The sequence below is a fragment of the Entelurus aequoreus genome, linkage group LG03 (assembly GCF_033978785.1).
Source record: "Entelurus aequoreus isolate RoL-2023_Sb linkage group LG03, RoL_Eaeq_v1.1, whole genome shotgun sequence".
In the NCBI taxonomy this organism is placed as follows: domain Eukaryota; kingdom Metazoa; phylum Chordata; class Actinopteri; order Syngnathiformes; family Syngnathidae; genus Entelurus; species Entelurus aequoreus.
Genome location: NC_084733.1, coordinates 34304 through 52500, shown reverse-complemented (window position 1 = coordinate 52500; position 18197 = coordinate 34304). Strand labels below are relative to the sequence as shown.

General features: G+C 41.4%; 1 protein-coding gene across 4 annotated transcripts in view; it reads right to left on the bottom strand.

Annotated features, from left to right (window-relative positions):
- Window positions 1-6000, bottom strand: part of LOC133645998 (serine/threonine-protein phosphatase 2A regulatory subunit B'' subunit alpha-like) — a 137931-nt gene extending 131931 nt beyond the window's left edge. For all 4 annotated transcript variants that reach the window (XM_062040924.1, XM_062040925.1, XM_062040922.1 and 1 more), the window contains exon 1: window positions 5829-6000. The gene's annotated coding sequence lies outside the window, so the exon portion shown is untranslated. The remainder of the gene's footprint in view (window positions 1-5828) is intronic.
- Between the last annotated feature and the right edge of the window lie 12197 nt (window positions 6001-18197).

The following is an 18197-nucleotide window of genomic DNA, read 5'->3' as shown; positions in this document are numbered from 1 at the left end:
CACAGGACAGAAGAGACATAGATGACACATGATAGAAGATACATGCTAGAAAAGGACAGAAAACACAGGACAGAAAACACAGGACAGAAGACACAGGACAGAAGACACAGGACAGAAGAGACATAGATGACACATGATAGAAGATACATGCTAGAAAAGGACAGAAAACACAGGACAGAAGACACAGGACAGAAGACACAGGACAGAAGAGACATAGATGACACATGATAGAAGATACATGCTAGAAAAGGACAGAAGACACAGGACAGAAGAGACATAGATGACACATGATAGAAGATACATGCTAGAAAAGACACTCTAGAAGACGCACGCCGGAAGACACGCACTAGAAGACACGCTGGAAAACACGAAAGACACACGCTGGAAGACACACGCTGGAAGACACACGCTGGAAGACACTCGTTGGAAGACAAATGCTAGTAGACCTTCTACCATCCTAGTCACGTCCGTTGTGTCCTTGGGCAAGACACTTCACCCTTTGCCTCTGATGGCTGCTGGTTAGCGCCTTGCATGGCAGCTCCCGCCATCAGTGTGTGAATGTGTGTGTGAATGTGTGTGTGAATGGGTGAATGTGGAAATAGTGTCAAAGCGCTTTGAGTACCTTGAAGGTAGAAAAGCGCTATACAAGTATAACCCATTTATCATTTATAGACAAACACTAGAAGAGACATTCTAGAAGACACATAGATGACACACGATAGAAGACATGCAAGAGAAGACACTCTAGAAGACACACGCCAGAAGACACACCCTAGAAGACACACGCTAGAAAACACACCCTAGAAGACACACCCAAGAAGACACACCCTAGAAGACACTCGCCAGAAGACACTCACCAGAAGACACACCCTAGAAGACACACCCTAGAAGACACTCGCCAGAAGACACTCGCCAGAAGACACACCCTAGAAGACACACCCTAGAAGACACACCCTAGAAGACACACGCTACAAAACACACCCTAGAAGACACGCCCTAGAAGACACACCCTAGAAGACACACCCTAGAAGACACTCGCCAGAAGACACTCGCCAGAAGACACACGCTACAAAACACACCCTAGAAGACACGCCCTAGAAGACACATGCTAGAAGACACATGCTAGAAAACACACCTTAGAAAACACACCTTAGAAAACACATCTTAGAAAACACACCTTAGAAAACACTCTAGAAGACACACTCTAGAAGACACACACTAGAAGACACACCCTAGAAGACACACCCTAGAAGACACACCCTAGAAGACACTCGTTAGAACAGTGTTTTACATACATTTTTGAGCCAAGGCACATTTTTTTTAAATTGGAAAAACTCCTGAGGTACACGGCGAGCAGAAAATGTAAGAAAATCTAAGTAGCCTACATTGACAACATAAAGTCCTTCTCATCAAGTACCCAACGCAATTGTTCGATATGAATTGAAACCATAACCATCCATGCATCACTAATTGTAGCCATTAGCTACCTGCTACCACCTACTGACATGGAAGAGTATTACACGGTTACTCTGCCCATCTCTAGACAGCACAGACACTCAACAACGGCACACTATTTGCAGATTATAATTATTGCTTTATAACCAAATATTTTTTAAACCAATTTAGGTGAAATTGCTTAATTTCCCACAGCACACCAGACCATATCTCGCGGCACGGTTGAAAAACACAGCGCTAGAAGACACATGCTAGATGACATACGCTAGGGGGGTGATTATTTGCGAGATTATATTTATTTTTATTTTTTTTTTGTCATAAAAAAAATACAATGATGTGTGCTTATGGACTGTATCCCTGCAGACTGTATTGATCTATATTGATATATAATGTAGGAACCACAAATATTAAAGAAAGAAAGAAACAACCCTTTTGTGCGAATGAGTGTAAATGGGGGAGGGAGGTTTTTTGGGTTGGTGCACTAATTGTAAGTGTGTCTTGTGTTTTTTATGTTGATTTAATACAAATAAAAAAAACATGTACATGTTGTGTAAATGGTAAATAATAAGAGAATAAAATGATTTGCAAATCCTTTTCAACGTATAGTCAATTGAATAGACTGCAAAGACAAGATAATTAACGTTCGAACTGGAAAACTGTTATTTTTTGCAAATATTAGCTCATTTGGAATTTGATGCCGGTTTCAAAAAAGCTGGCACGAGTGGCAAAAAAGAGTGATAAAGTTGAGGAATGCTCATCAAACACTTATTTGGAACATCCCACAGGTGAACAGGCTAATTGGGAACAGGTGGGTGCCATGATTGGGTATAAAAGCAGCTTCCATGAAATGCTCAGTCATTCACAAACAAGGACGGGGCGAGGGTCACCACTTTGTCAACAAATGCCTGAGCAAATTGTTGAAGAACAACATTTCTCAAGCAGCTATTGCAAGGAATTTAGGGATTTCACCATCTACGCTCCGTAATATCATCAAAAGGTTCAGAGAATCTGGAGAAATCACTGCAGGTAAGCGTAATAAACATTGAATGCCCGAGACCGTTGATCCCTCAGGCGGTACTGCATCATAAAGCGACATCAGTGTGTAAAGAATATCACCACATGGGCTCAGGAACATTTCAGAACACCACTGTCAGTAACTACAGTTGGTCGCTACAACTGTAAGCGCAAGTTAAAACTCTACTATGCAAAGCCAAAGCCATTTATCAACAACACCCAGAAACGCCGCCACCGGCTTCGCTGGGCCCCGAGCTCATCTAAGATGGACTGATGCAAAGTGGAAAAGTGCTATGTGATCGGACGAGTCCACGTTTCAAATTGTTTTTAGAAACTGTGGACGTCGTGTCCTCCGGACCAAAGAGATGAGCGCTTGGACAGAGCGCTCACTCTCTCCCCGAGCTTGGAAATTTGCTACCGAGCAGAGTGTGGGACAACAACTGTATTTTGAAATACTATCATCACACTTCAACATCTCTGTCATGTCAATGCCGCCTCTTTGCTAGGTCAGCATTGCAAACGTGAGAGAGTTGATATATTGTTACACGTCGTCCCTGCACAAGAAACAAGTTTTGATCAGGCAGTTGATGTGCGCGTTTTGGGACTAAATCCATTGGTGAAAATGATGCTGACTGGACAAAATGTGCAGGGAAGTTGCAGTTATTGGATAGAGTTGTGAGGCTGCAAATAATTCCTGGGAACTGCTAGACTTGACGTGAATTGGCGCGATCGCAACATGGCAAATTCCTGGAGGGACTGACTAATGTTGTACTTCTGGAAGCATTACAGATATAACAAACTAATCCGATGATGCAAAGAGGCGTCTCTCTCGCACTCCTACTTCACCCTGCGAGAAAGTCTACATAGCACTAGTGGTATGCCCTCAAGCTGATTTACATCTGATTTCCCACCACTAATGAGCATTAAACGCACCACAGCAGCACTTTACTAGTATTTTTAAGCAATTTGTACAGAAAATCTTCCATCCAATCCGCTCCCAAACAAATGTCCACATTCCCCCACAGCTATGGCTGAGTGGTCTTGTGGCTTTCCCAGAGTAGATGTGTCCAGCTGGTCTCAGGTTACAACACACACACACATCATCTTTTTCGGGACAAACCCACTGTCCCTAAAAGGAAGAAGACCCTGAATGCAGGTTTTGTTTTTCCTTCTGACTCACTTCTCTCCGCCGACAGATAAAAGCATCTGTTGTCGTGTTCCATGTTCTTCATCCGCAGGAGTGCTCTCATGCTGAAGAAAATGTCTACATTACATTTCAAAGCCGGCAAGTCTGAAAGCTTCAAACCAAGAAGAGCACGACAGCACTGAAGGAAGAGCAGAAATGCACGAATCAAAGCAACATCGAGTCAGGAGGACTTGTGGCTGATGAAGCTGAGATTAGGCCAGGGTCATCGATAAAAGACATTTCCGGCGAGGATTGACATTGTGTGTGTGTGTGTGTGTGTGTGTGTTCTTGTATTTCTAGACATCAACAAGGAAAAGTACCTTCCATATGAGGACCGGTGAACAAGTTAGGATCGAAATCATGGTCTCAATACTGAAAACCATTGCATCTAATAGAGAATGTCTCATTTGCACCCCTGCTGGTGAAATCTATCAAAATGAGGGTGGTCCCAAAAAGGAGGGATTTTACAAATTGACTGTGTGTCGGTTTTAAAAGTGCTCCCCCTCTGGTCAACATATGATATAACAAGTGTGTGTAAAAATTTGAAGTGCTCCCCTTCTGGCCAACTAATGTAATAACAAGTGTGTGTAAGAAATTGAAATGTGCGCCCAATGGTCAAAATGTATTAAAAAAAAAATATATATATATATATATATATATATATATATATATATATATATATATATATATATATATATATATATATATATATATATATATATATATATATGGAGACATACTGTAATAACTTGAAATAAATAATGAAGATTAAAAAACAATTAAATTTTTTTTAACCTAAAATCAGTCTTTTTCTCACATTGTGTCAACTTTTTTCTTATAAAATTGGGAACAATTTGTCATATTCTTTCATAGAATTATTACTTTTTAATGCAAAATGGTGACATTTGTCAAATAAAATTCAGATTTTTATCACAATATTGCCAGTTTGTTTGTTGTTCTTGCAAAATTGTGACATTTTTGGAGTAAAATTGTGACTTTTGTCATCATTTTGCCAAGCAATATTATAATGTTGTCAAAATTTAAAAGTTTTCTTATAAAAATTGCAACTCTTTTCATAAAATTGCCAACATATTTAGTTTTTCTTGTAAAATGGTGAGTGTTATTGAGTAACATTTCAACTTTTATCATAATATTGCACAAATGTTCAGTTTTTCTTGTAAAATTGTGAGTGTTATTGAGTAAAATTTCAACTTTTATCATAATGTTGCACAAATGTTCAGTTTTTCTTGTAAATTTTTGACTTGCGTTGAGTAAAATTACAAATTGATTATAATACTGCAAAAATTCCAAGTTTTTCTTGTGAAACTGTGATCTTTTTCTTGTGAAATTCCAACTCATTTTTCACAACAAGCTTTTTTATATTTGCAAAGTATGTAAATATTATTAATGTTGTAAATACAAATCTTTATATATCTAGAAAGGCTGGTCCTAAAGAGGTAGGCATTTTTCGAATGTCTGAAGAAGGTAACAAATACAAGAATGTGTGTGTGTGTGTGTGTGTTCGGATTCTATTCTAGGAGAATTCCAGAGAGGAGCCCCAGTGACTGACCCCCACCTCACAGTGACTGACCCCCACCTCACAGGAGCTGACAAGATATCACAACATGCACGCACACGCACACGCACGAACACACAATTGAAGGAAACAGAGACCAGTGAAGGCAACACGTTTGAGGACACACCTGTAGTTTTATGTGTACTCTTTTACCTATGTGTTGCATTAAAGTGTTGTAAAAAGATAGCTTGTTTCTATAAACTTTATAATTCAAAACGGTTTTATTGTGATTGTATTTTTTTCAAAACAAGACTGCTGTTTATCTCTGAGCTGTATCCAAAACAGGGTTAATGTTGTGGTTGTACAACTTTACACTTATACCTGAGCTTCCAAACACGTCCTTCGTGAAGCGATGATCACATTTCCAAACTTACTTGAACACACCAGGAGACCCCCCCCCCCCCCCCCCCCCCTCCTTGAGTCAAAATGAGCTAGCGCGGGCACTCGCAAACAATATCCGTAAAAACGATACGTGAGCCGGCTTCAAATGTATTCAAAACACGGTCTCACTGTCGGAACCACCGCGGGGGAAGACACGTAAAAAATGCCGCCGTAAAGTTTGGGAGCAGCGGGGAAGGTAAAAGACGGTCCGCTTACCTTCTTCCTCCTTAACCTTCTGCCAACCGCTCCTTCCTTGCCTTCCTCGCCGTGTCACGACCGCCGCAGAGCCGCCAGGCTAACGGCCGCCTCTCGCTGTAGCGGTGGAGGCGCCACTAACACACACTCTGTCTGGTCGTGTGTGTCCGTCAGTGTTGCTGTGTGACACACACTCGGCCCGGACGGAGAGCTAGAGAGAGAGAGAGAGAGAGAGAGAGACAACCGGGGGAACTTAGGGGGAGTTCCCGTCGGCAGCTCGCCGGGGCGGGGGCTCAGTGAGAGTGACAGCCCGGTAAATGAGCACCAGTGTGCAAAACTGACGTCACAACTTGACAGATACCAATATTTTTACATCACATTTCTCAAATGATCACAAGACTTTAAAACTAAGACTAAAAAGATAAAAAAAAAAACACAGTCATCATGTCATATTAAGGATCTTTGACAAGCGTTTTTCAGTACATCCTTAAAAACAGCAGAGCACTCCTGTTATGTATATGATCTTTGACTACTGTTCTTACAGTATAGCCTTAAAAAGGTCAGTGCACTACTTTCATATATATGATCTTTGACCAAGGTAAAGTAGATCAATAAATCTCTCAATGGTTCAACAGCAAATACTGAATCTTGATATCGCTAGCAAACATTGATGAACAACAGGGACATTTATAGCTAAATAATAACACAAAATATGAACTTCACACCATAAAAACAACTGTTGACGTGAATTGTAGATGACAGACTAATATTTCTGGCAGGAAATCAACTGCAAAGAAAAAAAAAATCATTTTTCTCATTAGCGTGTCAATCCCAGCAGCACCGCACTCGTTATGTCAATCAAATTCATTACTTGGCGATGCACGAATAAGTCAAACTTTGTCTTTCACCGATTAATGCTTAATTTGTGGACGCATCCAGATGTAAAGACATGATGTAACTCCAATCTTTTCTTCTCTAAATCCTTGTGAGTGTCAAATGAAGTGAGGTCGTAGCGAGCAGTAAGTGAGGTCGTAGCGAGCAGTAACGTCTTGGCGATGATGAGTGCTTTAAATATTTCAAAAATCATTTTTCTCTAGAGGGTATACATCCAGTCACTTCCATTTTAAACATTTTTTCATGATCGCTTGTGTATTTGCCTCGCATCCTTTCAAAATACGCCCTAGTTTGCACCGAATCAGGTGAATAAACAGTAGCCTAATGGAACTCTCGACCATCGCCTGAAAGCCGGAGATTGCAACTCAGCAACTGAAGTGGCAACACGCCAGTGGTGTGCCGTCAGGGCTAGCAAGGCCTTCTCTGCTGGCCTAGCATAACCAGAAATCATGATCATAATTAAAGATAAAAGTCATTTTTAATTGACTTTCCCTAAATATCTAAAGTTATTCTTATTCTCTTCATGTCTTATTATGCTCTTTCCAGTGCTGTTGTTTTTAAGTTACAGTTTGTATCCAATCAGAATTCAGCTAGCTTACGTTGCCATGCTGTACCAAATCTGCCCGGGGCCTTCAGAATCTACAATGCAGTCGTCCGTGCACTGTAAGTGAACGGACACGTAGACAGTTGTGATAGCCAATCAGATCACGAGTTGTTGTCAGTAAGGTCTTCTAGCTGGCCTTACGCTGTGATTGGATACTCACTTGGGAGGCCCAAGTAAGTATCCAATCACAGGTTGCGAAAACAGGAAGTGGCACAGGAGCCATGTGAACCATAGAAGGCCAGAGAAAAGTTGCCGGTAGGGACAAAGTGGTGACCCTCGCCCCATCCTTGTTTGTAAATGATTGAGCATTTCATGGAATCTACTTTTATACCCAATCATGGCACCCACCTGTTCCCAATTAGCCTGTTCACCTGTGGGATGTTCCAAATAAGTGTTTGATGAGCATTCCTCAACTTTATCAGTATTTATTGCCACCTTTCCCAACTTCTTTGTCACGTGTTGCTGCCATCAAATTATAAAGTTAATGATTATTTGCAAAAAAAAAAGTTAATCAGTTTGAACATGAAATATGTTGTCTTTGTAGCATATTCAACTGAATATGGCTTGAAAAGGATTTGCAAATCATTGTATTCCGTTTATATTTACATCTAACACCATTTCCCAACTCATATGGAAACAGGGTTTGTATATATACATATATTATATAAATATATATATATATATATATATATATATATATATATATATATATATATATATGTGTGTATGTATATATATATATATATGTATATTTATATATATATATATATGTGTGTATGTGTATATATATATATATATATATATATATATATATATATATATATATATATATATATATATATATATATATATATATATATATATATATATATATATATATATATATATATATATATATATGTATATACACATATACATGTATCGCAAGGATAGGACATTTAAGAAGATGTTTTACATTGTGAAAGTCAGAGAAATATGAAAAAGGTGCTAACCATCAATTTCCTTTTTTAGCCATCTTCATTCCAGCCCTTCATTAGTTCAATGGTCACGTGTGCTCCTCTGGGAGAGCAAAAGGTTCATCTGACACAGCCGGGTGCTCTCGCCTCCAGTTTAGCCGTGTTTTGGAAAAGCAGACTGTCAGACTTTATGTTTATGTTGTCACAGGGAAAGCAGAAGGATGGAGAGTCACAGTCACAATGGACTGATGGCAAGAGGAAAGAGTGTGAAAAGTGCACACAATCAATGGAAAAGTCATTTGCAAACAGAGCTGCCAAGGTTTTATTGTCAGATAACATTAAATATGGTCCAGAGTCAGAGCGTTACATAAAAATACAAATACAAAAAACACACCACACCAGGTTTTAGTGTTCAGATAATATTAAATATGGGCCAGTTTCAGAGCGTTACATAAAAATACAAATACAAATACAAAAAACACACCACACCAGGTTTTATTGTTCAGATAACATTGACTATGGTCCAGTTTCAGGGCGTTACATAAAAACAACAACACACCACACCAGCTTTTATTGTTCAGATAACATTGACTATGGTCCAGTTTCAGGGCGTTACATAAAAACAACAACACACCACACCAGCTTTTATTGTTCAGATAACATTGACTATGGTCCAGTTTCAGGGCGTTACATACTTTAAAAAACCAACAACAAACAGTTGGCAACCAGCAGATAACTGTATGTTCATAACTAAACAGGTTCAAACAGCTCACAGCTAAATATGTGTGAGCAAAACATCCATCCCATCCATCCATTTTCTACCGCTTGTCCCTTTTCGGGGTCGCTGGAGCCTATTCCATAACATGTTCTAAACAGTTAGCAGCTAACAGCTAAATGTGTATGTTCATCAATCAATCAATCAATGTTTATTTATATAGCCCTAAATCACAAGTGTCTCAAAGGGCTGTACAAGCCACAACGACATCCTCGGTACAGAGCCCACATACGGGCAAGGAAAAACTCACCCCAGTGGGACGTCGGTGAATGACTATGAGAAACCTTGGAGAGGACCGCATATGTGGGTAACCCCCCCCCCCCCCCCCCGCCCCCTCTAGGGGAGACCGAAAGCAATGGATGTCGAGTGGGTCTGACATAACATTGTGAAAGTCCAGTCCACAGTGGATCCAACACATCAGCGGGAGTCCAGTCCACAGCGGGGCCAACAGGAAACCATCCCGAGCGGAGACGGGTCAGCAGCGCAGAGATGTCCCCAACCGATGCACAGGCTAGTGGTCCACCCGGGGTCCCGACTCTGGACAGCCAGCACTTCATCCATGGCCACCGGACCTATGCAACTCCCGCTCGCAAGGGACAGGGGAGAAGAGGAGAGAAGAAAAGAAACGGCAGATCAACTGGTCTAAAAAAGGGGGGTCTATTTAAAGGCTAGATTATACAAATGCGTTTTAAGATGGGACTTAAATGCTTCTACTGAGGTAGCATCTCTAACTGTTACCGGGAGGGCATTCCAGAGTACTGGAGCCCCAATAGAAAACACTCTATAGCCCGCAGACTTTTTTTTGGCTCTGGGAATCACTAATAAGCCGGAGTTCTTTGAATGCAGATTTCTTGTCGGGACATATGGTACAATACAATCGGCGAGATAGGCTGGAGCTAAACCGTGTAGTATTTTATACGTAAGTAGTAAAACTTTAAAGTCGCATCTTAAGTGCACAGGAAGCCAGTGCAGGTGAGCCAGTATAGGTATATATATATATGTATATAAAGGTATATACAGTATAGGCGTAATATGATCAAACTTTCTTGTTTTTGTCAAAAGCCTTGCAGCCGCATTTTGTACCAACTATAATCTTTTAATGCTAGACATAGGGAGGCCCGAAAATAATACGTTACAGTAATCGAGACGAGACGTAACGAACGCATGAATAATGATCTCAGCGTCGCTAGCGGACAAGATGGAACGGATTTTAGCGATATTACGGAGATGAAAGAAGGCCGTTTTAGTAACACTCTTAATGTGTGACTCAAACGAGAGAGTTGGGTGGAAGATAATACCCAGATTCTTTACCGAGTCGCCTTGTTTAATTGTTTGGTTGTCAAATGTTAAGGTGGTATTATTAAATAGATGTTGGTGTCTAGCAGGACCGATAATCAGCATTTCCGTTTTCTTAGCGTTGAGTTGCAAAAAGTTAGCGGACATCCATTGTTTAATTTCATTAAGACACGCCTCCAGCTGACTACAGTCCGGCGTGTTGGTCAGCTTTAGGGGCATGTAGAGTTGAGTGTCATCAGCATAACAGTGAAAGCTAACACCGTACTTGCGTATGATGTCACCCAGCGGCAGCATGTAAATACTAAAGAGTGCAGGGCCAAGAACCGAACCCTGGGGAACTCCGCACGTTACCTTGACATAGTCCGAGGTCACATTGTTATGGGAGACGCACTGCATCCTGTCAGTAAGATAAGAGTTAAACCAAGACAAGGCTAAGTCTGACATACCAATACGTGTTTTGATACGCTCTAATAAAATGTTATGATCGACGGTATCGAAAGCGGCGCTAATATCAAGAAGCAGCAACATAGATGACATCCATCGTTAGCAATAGATCATTAGTCATTTTTGCGAGGGCTGTCTCCGTAGAGTGATTTGCCCTGAAACCGGATTGAAAAGGTTCACAGAGATTGTTAGTCACTAAGTGTTCATTTAGCTGCTGTGCAACTATTTTTTCGCGAATTTTGGAAATAAACGGAAGGTGGGAGACCAGTCGGTAGTTTACCATGAGGTCAGGATCGAGGTTAGGTCTTTTGAGCAGAGGATGAATAACCGCTTTTTTGAATGCTATGTTCAGGCTTTTCATGTTTTTGTGATGTAGTGATTGGAGCACATACTTGTTGCTCACATGAAGTTTGCTTCTTTTATGAATTTATTATGTGTCTACTGAAAATGTGAGGGTGAAAAGTATACATACAACAATGTTAATATTTGCTTTCTTGGCAAGTTGACCTGCAATAAGGCGCTTTTGGTAGCCATCCACAAGCTTCTGCTTGACCACTTGACCACTCCTCTTGACAAAATTGGTGCAGTTCAGCTAAATTTGTTGGTTTTCTGAAATTGACTTGTTTCTTCAGCATTGTCCACATGTTTAAGTCAGGACTTTGGGAAGGCCATTCTAAAACCTTCATTCTAGCCTGATTTAGCCATTCTTTTACCACTTTTGAGGTGTGTTTGATGTCATTGTCCTGTTGGAACACCCAACTGCGCCCAACCTCCGGGCTGATGATTTTAGCTTGTCCTGAACAATTTGGAGCTAATCTTCCTTTTTCATTGTCCCATTTAAAGCAGCAGTTCCATTGGCAGCAAAACAGACCCAGAGCATAATACTACCACCACCATGCCTGACGGTAGGCTTGGTGTTCTTGGGATTAAAGGCCTCACCTTTTCTCCTCCAAACATATTGCTGGGTATTGTGGCCAAACAGCTCCATTTTTGTTTCATCTGACATCACATGGACAAAGATAAGACCTTCAGAAAGGGAAAGTTCTGTGGTCAGATGAAACAAAAATGGAGATGTTTGGCCACCCATCCATCCATTTTCTACCGCTTGTCCCTTTTGGGGTTGCGGGGGTTGCTGGAGTCTATCTCAGCTGCATTCGGGCGGAAGGCGGGGTACACCCTGGACAAGTCGCCACCTCATCGCAGGGCTGTTTGGCCACAATACCCATATATACAGTATATATGTATGCATACTTATATACAGACAAGCACTCTCATATATAAGCAAAGGCTTAGTGAGTAGTTCCTCGTTCGAATGCTACATTAAATAACTTGGCAACATTAGTTGTAACAGTCACTCTCTTCTCAAACAATGACATCATGGGCAGTATTTATAGACAAAGCTACTTTAAATCATGGTGCCGTTTAAAAGTCATACCAGACTGCAGAGGAATACAAAGATGGCTGCTGTGAACCCATAATGCATTGCTGCAAACAAATAAAGCTTGTGTTTACAATAGTATGCTGAATAGCGACGTCCCTGGCTCGAAGGATTAGTTCAACACTGCAGACATGTTAGTCAATGTCAACATATATATAGATCTGTCGTCAACACCCGTGTGAAAACATGTACAGTGTTCAATAGATAGGAATTTGATTGATTGTATTGTTACGGTTTTAAAGTCATACTACTACCAAAATGGCTGTCTGGATATGATGAAGGCAGACCGTTAGGGACTTGTGGGTGGTAAGGATTATTTTACCTCTCTCTTTATAGGTGGATGGACATGCTGTCGTCAGGTGGTGCACCAGCGGTACATGTAACTGGGCCACTGGATGGTTTGCATTCACGTGGCGAGCATCATACCAGCCTACCATTCTCAGTTATGGTTTAGTTACGGAAAGAATTCCTGTACTCCCACTGCTATCTGGGTATTTAAATGGTACCATGAGTCAAAGTAGCCATAGCTTTAGAAAACTCTAAAAATCATTCCATTTTATACATCTAAAACTACTTTGAAGTGAAATATTTTCCTTTGTCATTTAGTTAAAGTTAAAAAGTTAAAGTACCAATGATTGTCACACACACACACTAGGTGTGGTGAAATTATTCTCTGCATTTGAGACCCATCACCCTTGATCACCCCCTGCGAGGTGAGGGGAGCAGTGGGCAGCAGCGGTGGCCGCGCCCGGGAATCATTTTTGGTTATTTAACCCCCAATTCCAAGCCTTGATGCTGAGTGCCAAGCAGGGAGGTAATGGCTCCCATTTTTATAGTCTTTGGTATGACTCGGCCGGGGTTTGAACTCACAACCTACCCATCTCAGGGCGGACACTCTAACCACTAGGCCACTGAGTATTGGAGAAAAGTCGTACAATTGGAAGATTTACATGTTTTTTTTTTTTAAAAAGTCAATTTTAGTTGTCAAATGTCCGCATAGAATGACTGAAAGAACTGTCGTGTATAAAGTGTGTATACGGCCTGTCAGACCATCTCCTCAATGATTGGTCAAAAGGCACTCACGTGACTACACGGCGCCATAACTGCTACTCATTTTTTTTTTTTGTCCTGTCCAGCTTCTCAGGCAAATCCTATAGTTGATGTAGATGATCATATAGTAGATGTAGATGATCATATAGTAGATGTAGATGATCATATAGTAGATGTAAATGATCATATAGTAGATGTAGATGATCATATAGTAGATGTAGATGATCATATAGTAGATGTAGATGATCATATAGTAGATGTAGATGATCATATAGTAGATGTAGATGATCATATAGTAGATGTAGATGTCCATATCGGCTGTTTACAAAAGAGAAGTGTAGGATACTTCTCTTGTTGCCTTATTTGTATTTGACTTCATTAAATGTATTTATATTATCATTGGGCCATAACTGCTACTAACTTTGAGCTGATGCGCTGTTTGTTTACATCGTCTTCCCTTTAAATTGAACATGGAGGTTGATGGCTGTTATATCTGTGGAGCTGTAGAAGATGTCAATCATCTGTTTGTGGAATGTGAGAGTGTACATGTTTTGGGAGAAGATCAGAGATTGGCCGAGAGACAAGGGTGTGGAGATGTCCTCATTCTCTATAGAAGAGATCAAATTTGGTATTTTTTATAAACGACTAACATAGAAATGTTTGTCAACATTATTATGATCTAGGCAAAATGTTTTCTACATAAATGTAGATTTATGAAAGTAAGGCCCACATTTTCCAATTGGCTTAATGGTTTACAATTATCAATCAAATCTTGGAGGATGATTAAGACTACAAAAGCCCTTAAATTGATATCTTTGTTAAAAACATTTGAAGTGATTTAGGTAGCCCTTTATGTCTTTTTTTTTTTTTCATATTTTTTTTAAATGATTATTATTTAATACTCTATCTGTATTTGCTTTTGTTTTCTTTCCTTGACATGTTTCGCTGATGTTGAAAGTGCCTTGAATTTTGTGTACATTATAAATGTATGTTTGTTGTTCAATAAAAAAATAAAATAAATAAACATCGTCTTTCCCTTAACCTGGAAGTGAAGGTTCGTCGTCAACACAGGAGATAGTAAGGTAAACGCACATCACATCTACATTTTGTTCAGGAGAGAACATACATAAGCTTATACAAATAATAAAATAATAAAAAAATAATACATTTAGGAGATGGTTTGACCAAAAACTGACTATCTTTAAATCTCAGTAAAACTAAAATAATGATAAACACAAATACAAATAGACAGGGAGAGTAAACATTTACAGAGTAAAATAAACAACATTTTTGGGTGTAATAATATGATAAAATGAACTCATGACATTTTTTTTGTTTTTTTGAATTTTATAAACCTTTATTTATAAATTGCAACATTTACTAACAATTGAGAAATAATTATAATCAAAATAAGTACAAAAACAGTACAAAACCGCACCAGGGGGTTGTAAACTCAATAAAGTAACTAAAATAGAGTACAAAATATATATATAACAAAGTGCAAAACCATAGACTCATACAAGTTCAGTAAATAATTTTAAATTTGGAACACAGCATCATCGTTTTCAGGTCAGATTTTTGTTAGCTACAAAGAATAAATATTCACCGTGTTGTACATGTATTTGTAAATGGGTACCACTTTTTGTTGCTACTTCGAAGGTCATTCAGGTTGGCGCAAGGAATTTTCGAAATGGGACACGATAAGGTGGCAGCTCAGAGAGGAGTATGTATATATATATATATATATATATATATATTATATTGTGAAGGTTGACCTCCCGTGGGTCCTCCAGACCACCAAGCATTGCCATGAGAGCCCGTTTCAGAGGTACAATACAGTATTATTTTTATATAATGTCCGCAGGTTGCTTTCCAGCAATTGTCCATTTGTCTATGACAGGCACGCTCTCGCTCTCACGCCAGCTCCAACAATGTCTCTTCTCCCGGCTGCTGCTTAAACAGAGCGACAGGTGATTAGATAAAAAGGCCCACCTGGGCCATCTACGCACCTGTCGCTGACTTCGAGGCCGGTCCTGGCACACCCCGTTCCGCTGCAGGCCCGCAGGCCACGTTCCTTCCACATATATATATATCAGGGTTAGGGTTAGGTTTGAGGTTAGGGTTAGGGGGAGGAGTGGTTAGGGTTAGGGTTAGGGGGAGGAGTAGGGGTGTGCACTGTCCGTCTCCAACCCGTCAAGGCGACGCCCACGCCAAACGCAGGACCCCCCGGAACCCCGAATGAGATAACTCCTATTGCAGGCGCTCAATGTGGTGGCAGACACACTCAAAATGAATTTGCGGCTGTCCAACGACGCGTTTCGGCCCCCTAGGCCTCATCAGGTTGGCTTTTGACCTCATGCCTACTGGGACGCTTCTAATTCCCTAGCAGGTGGAGCACTTCTAATCTCCTGAGGCTTCCCTATTTGTCTTCACAGCCGGATGTCCCCTCATCAATGGCCGGAGAGGGAATGAGCCGTTCAGGCAGGAGGAGGATTTATAGGTGAGTGCTGCAGGGGGCGGGGCTTAAGCTCCCCACTGCAGTGTCGCCAGCGACTTACTCAAACCTACAGATCAAAGAAAATTCCTAGATGTGTGATGTGTCCCCTCGACATATAATATGCATCACACAGTGGCCAAACACACAGGTAAGTATAATTGTGTTTGGTAGATGTTTGATCTCCCTCTGACTCCTGTATTCATTGAAGTGTCTGAGCCCCTCACCACATTTCAAACAAAGGCCGCGGGGGGCCCACGAATGGCAGGACGCCACCCAAATGAGGGGTTGGAGGCACTGGCGGGTTAGGTTTGACGTTAGGGTTAGGGGGAGGGGTAGGGGTGTGCACTGTCTGTCTCCAACCCGTCAAGGCGACGCCCACGCCAAACGCAGGACCCCCCCGGAACCCCGAATGAGAGGGTTAGGTTTTGGGGGTGAGATAGAGAGAGAGAGAGGGAGGGAATGCGCGCAGTCCATCGACCCTCCGCCAAGGTAAGGCCCCGCCAGACGCAGAACCCCCCGGAAGTCCCTGAAGGAGGCAAACCAGACAACACCCACAAAGTTAGACATTTTGCACCCCATTTAGACATCCCCCCGATATATGGGGATTGTGTGGTAGGCCTGTCCATCTTTGGAACCAGCGTGTCAGCCCGTCAGTGGGGGACCTCCAAATCACCGCACCGACCTCTGTGGCTGGCTGGACACCGATGGGCGTGCGCGAGCTGTAGTCAGGAGGCACGATGCGTTCAGCGCTCAGTCGTCTCGTCCTCTCCGTCTCAGTTCGCCTGCAGGTGGGAGGGGGTTCACTACAAGTCGCACTCTGTACCTGGGGCCCGATGTTCCAAGGTCTCAGGTCACTCACGGGCCGTCTTGCGTCACAGGAGCGGAGCAGGAAGCTTCTGCGCGTGTGCCGGATTGCTGCGGAGACATCAGGACAGCCGGCGCCAAGCAGGAAGGAGGAGGGAACTCGCCGCCAATCTCCACCATGGCCTGAGGTCTCTGGGATGAAGAGACGGGCTTCTTCGTCCCGGCGTCATCGCTCGGTCCTGGTGGAATAGCTCGTGCGTTGTGGCCTTTGGGTGTCACCACCAGCGAAGCTATTTGGCTCTCCGCCAGTTGTAGGGTGTCAAAGGTCATCTTTGTGCCAAACTTTTTTCTGGCCCAGTTAGAAGCAATAAAAAAGGAGGACCTCCAGTTGTAGCCAATTACAGGAGTCAGCTCGTCCTTCACAATTTGCAATGATATTATGTAATGCTTCTTTAAAATGTCCATTGTAGCCTCTGCCCAATTTTTGGCATTAATAGCAATACAAGCCTGTGTGTCGGCATTGTTTAATGCAGGCCTGATCCTATTGGCCAGTGCATTTGCCATTTTAAAAATAGTCTGTGGCTGTTCAGACTTATTAATGTTTTCCAAATGATGCAAAACTGTGATGATGCTTTGCATGCATTTAATTTTGAGGCCGAAATTGTTGTCTTGGAGACAATCTCCGTTCTGGATGTTATTGCCTGCTAATTCGCCGTAGCGTGGCTCAGAGTTGAGGTCCCGCTCTTCTTTATCGGCGCTAGCAGCGGTAGGCCAAAATGGTAGCATGGCTTGTGCTGATGCTACTAGCTATCAACAAAGGGGCTTGCTTTTTCAAAAACCCGGACATTATATAAAAATATAAAGCAGGCAATATAATCGGAGGTAGTTTGTCAATGTGTCAATGGGCAGATAAAAACAAAAAGTGAAAAATTCAAATTTCGAAAAAATAGTACTATTTATTTGCATATATCAACTGTGACAAATCCTTGCAACGTTTCGGTATTATACCTTCATCAGGCGAGATATGTCACAGAAAATAGTATACAAGAAAAAATTCAAGAAGCTTACTCAAGAGTCGGGATGCTGCTACCGTCGATCACTTGGGGCTTCTGAACAAACTTGTTCTAAGGCAGGAAGAGACAACAGAACTGGCCTGCAGCCGATTGGTCAAGCAGGAGACATGCATTATGGGTAATGTAGTCTACTGACACTCAATGGAAAAAAACAGTTGCTGAAATGCGCCGTCTGTATTTTGCTAGTGCCATCTGGTGGATAAAACCAGTAACTACAGTGCACTGCATGCCCATCTAAATAAAACTGCCTAATCCACAAATAATGACTAAAATATAATATAAATCACCTTAAATTATGCTCTATCCCCATGGAATATAGAAATACATAATTAGGTGGCAGAGAACATCATCCCTCAATACATCATTGTAACCCAACATATTTTATAACCTAATACTTATTCCTTGAAAAATTGTAATACAAGTTATGACAAGGTTAGGTTTTAAGCACCCACCATAGTGAGGTTAGGTTTAGGCCCCTACCATAGTGGGGTTAGGTTTAGGCCCCTACCATAGTGAGGTTAGGGTTAGGATAAGGGTCAGGGTGGGGGTAGAATGAAAT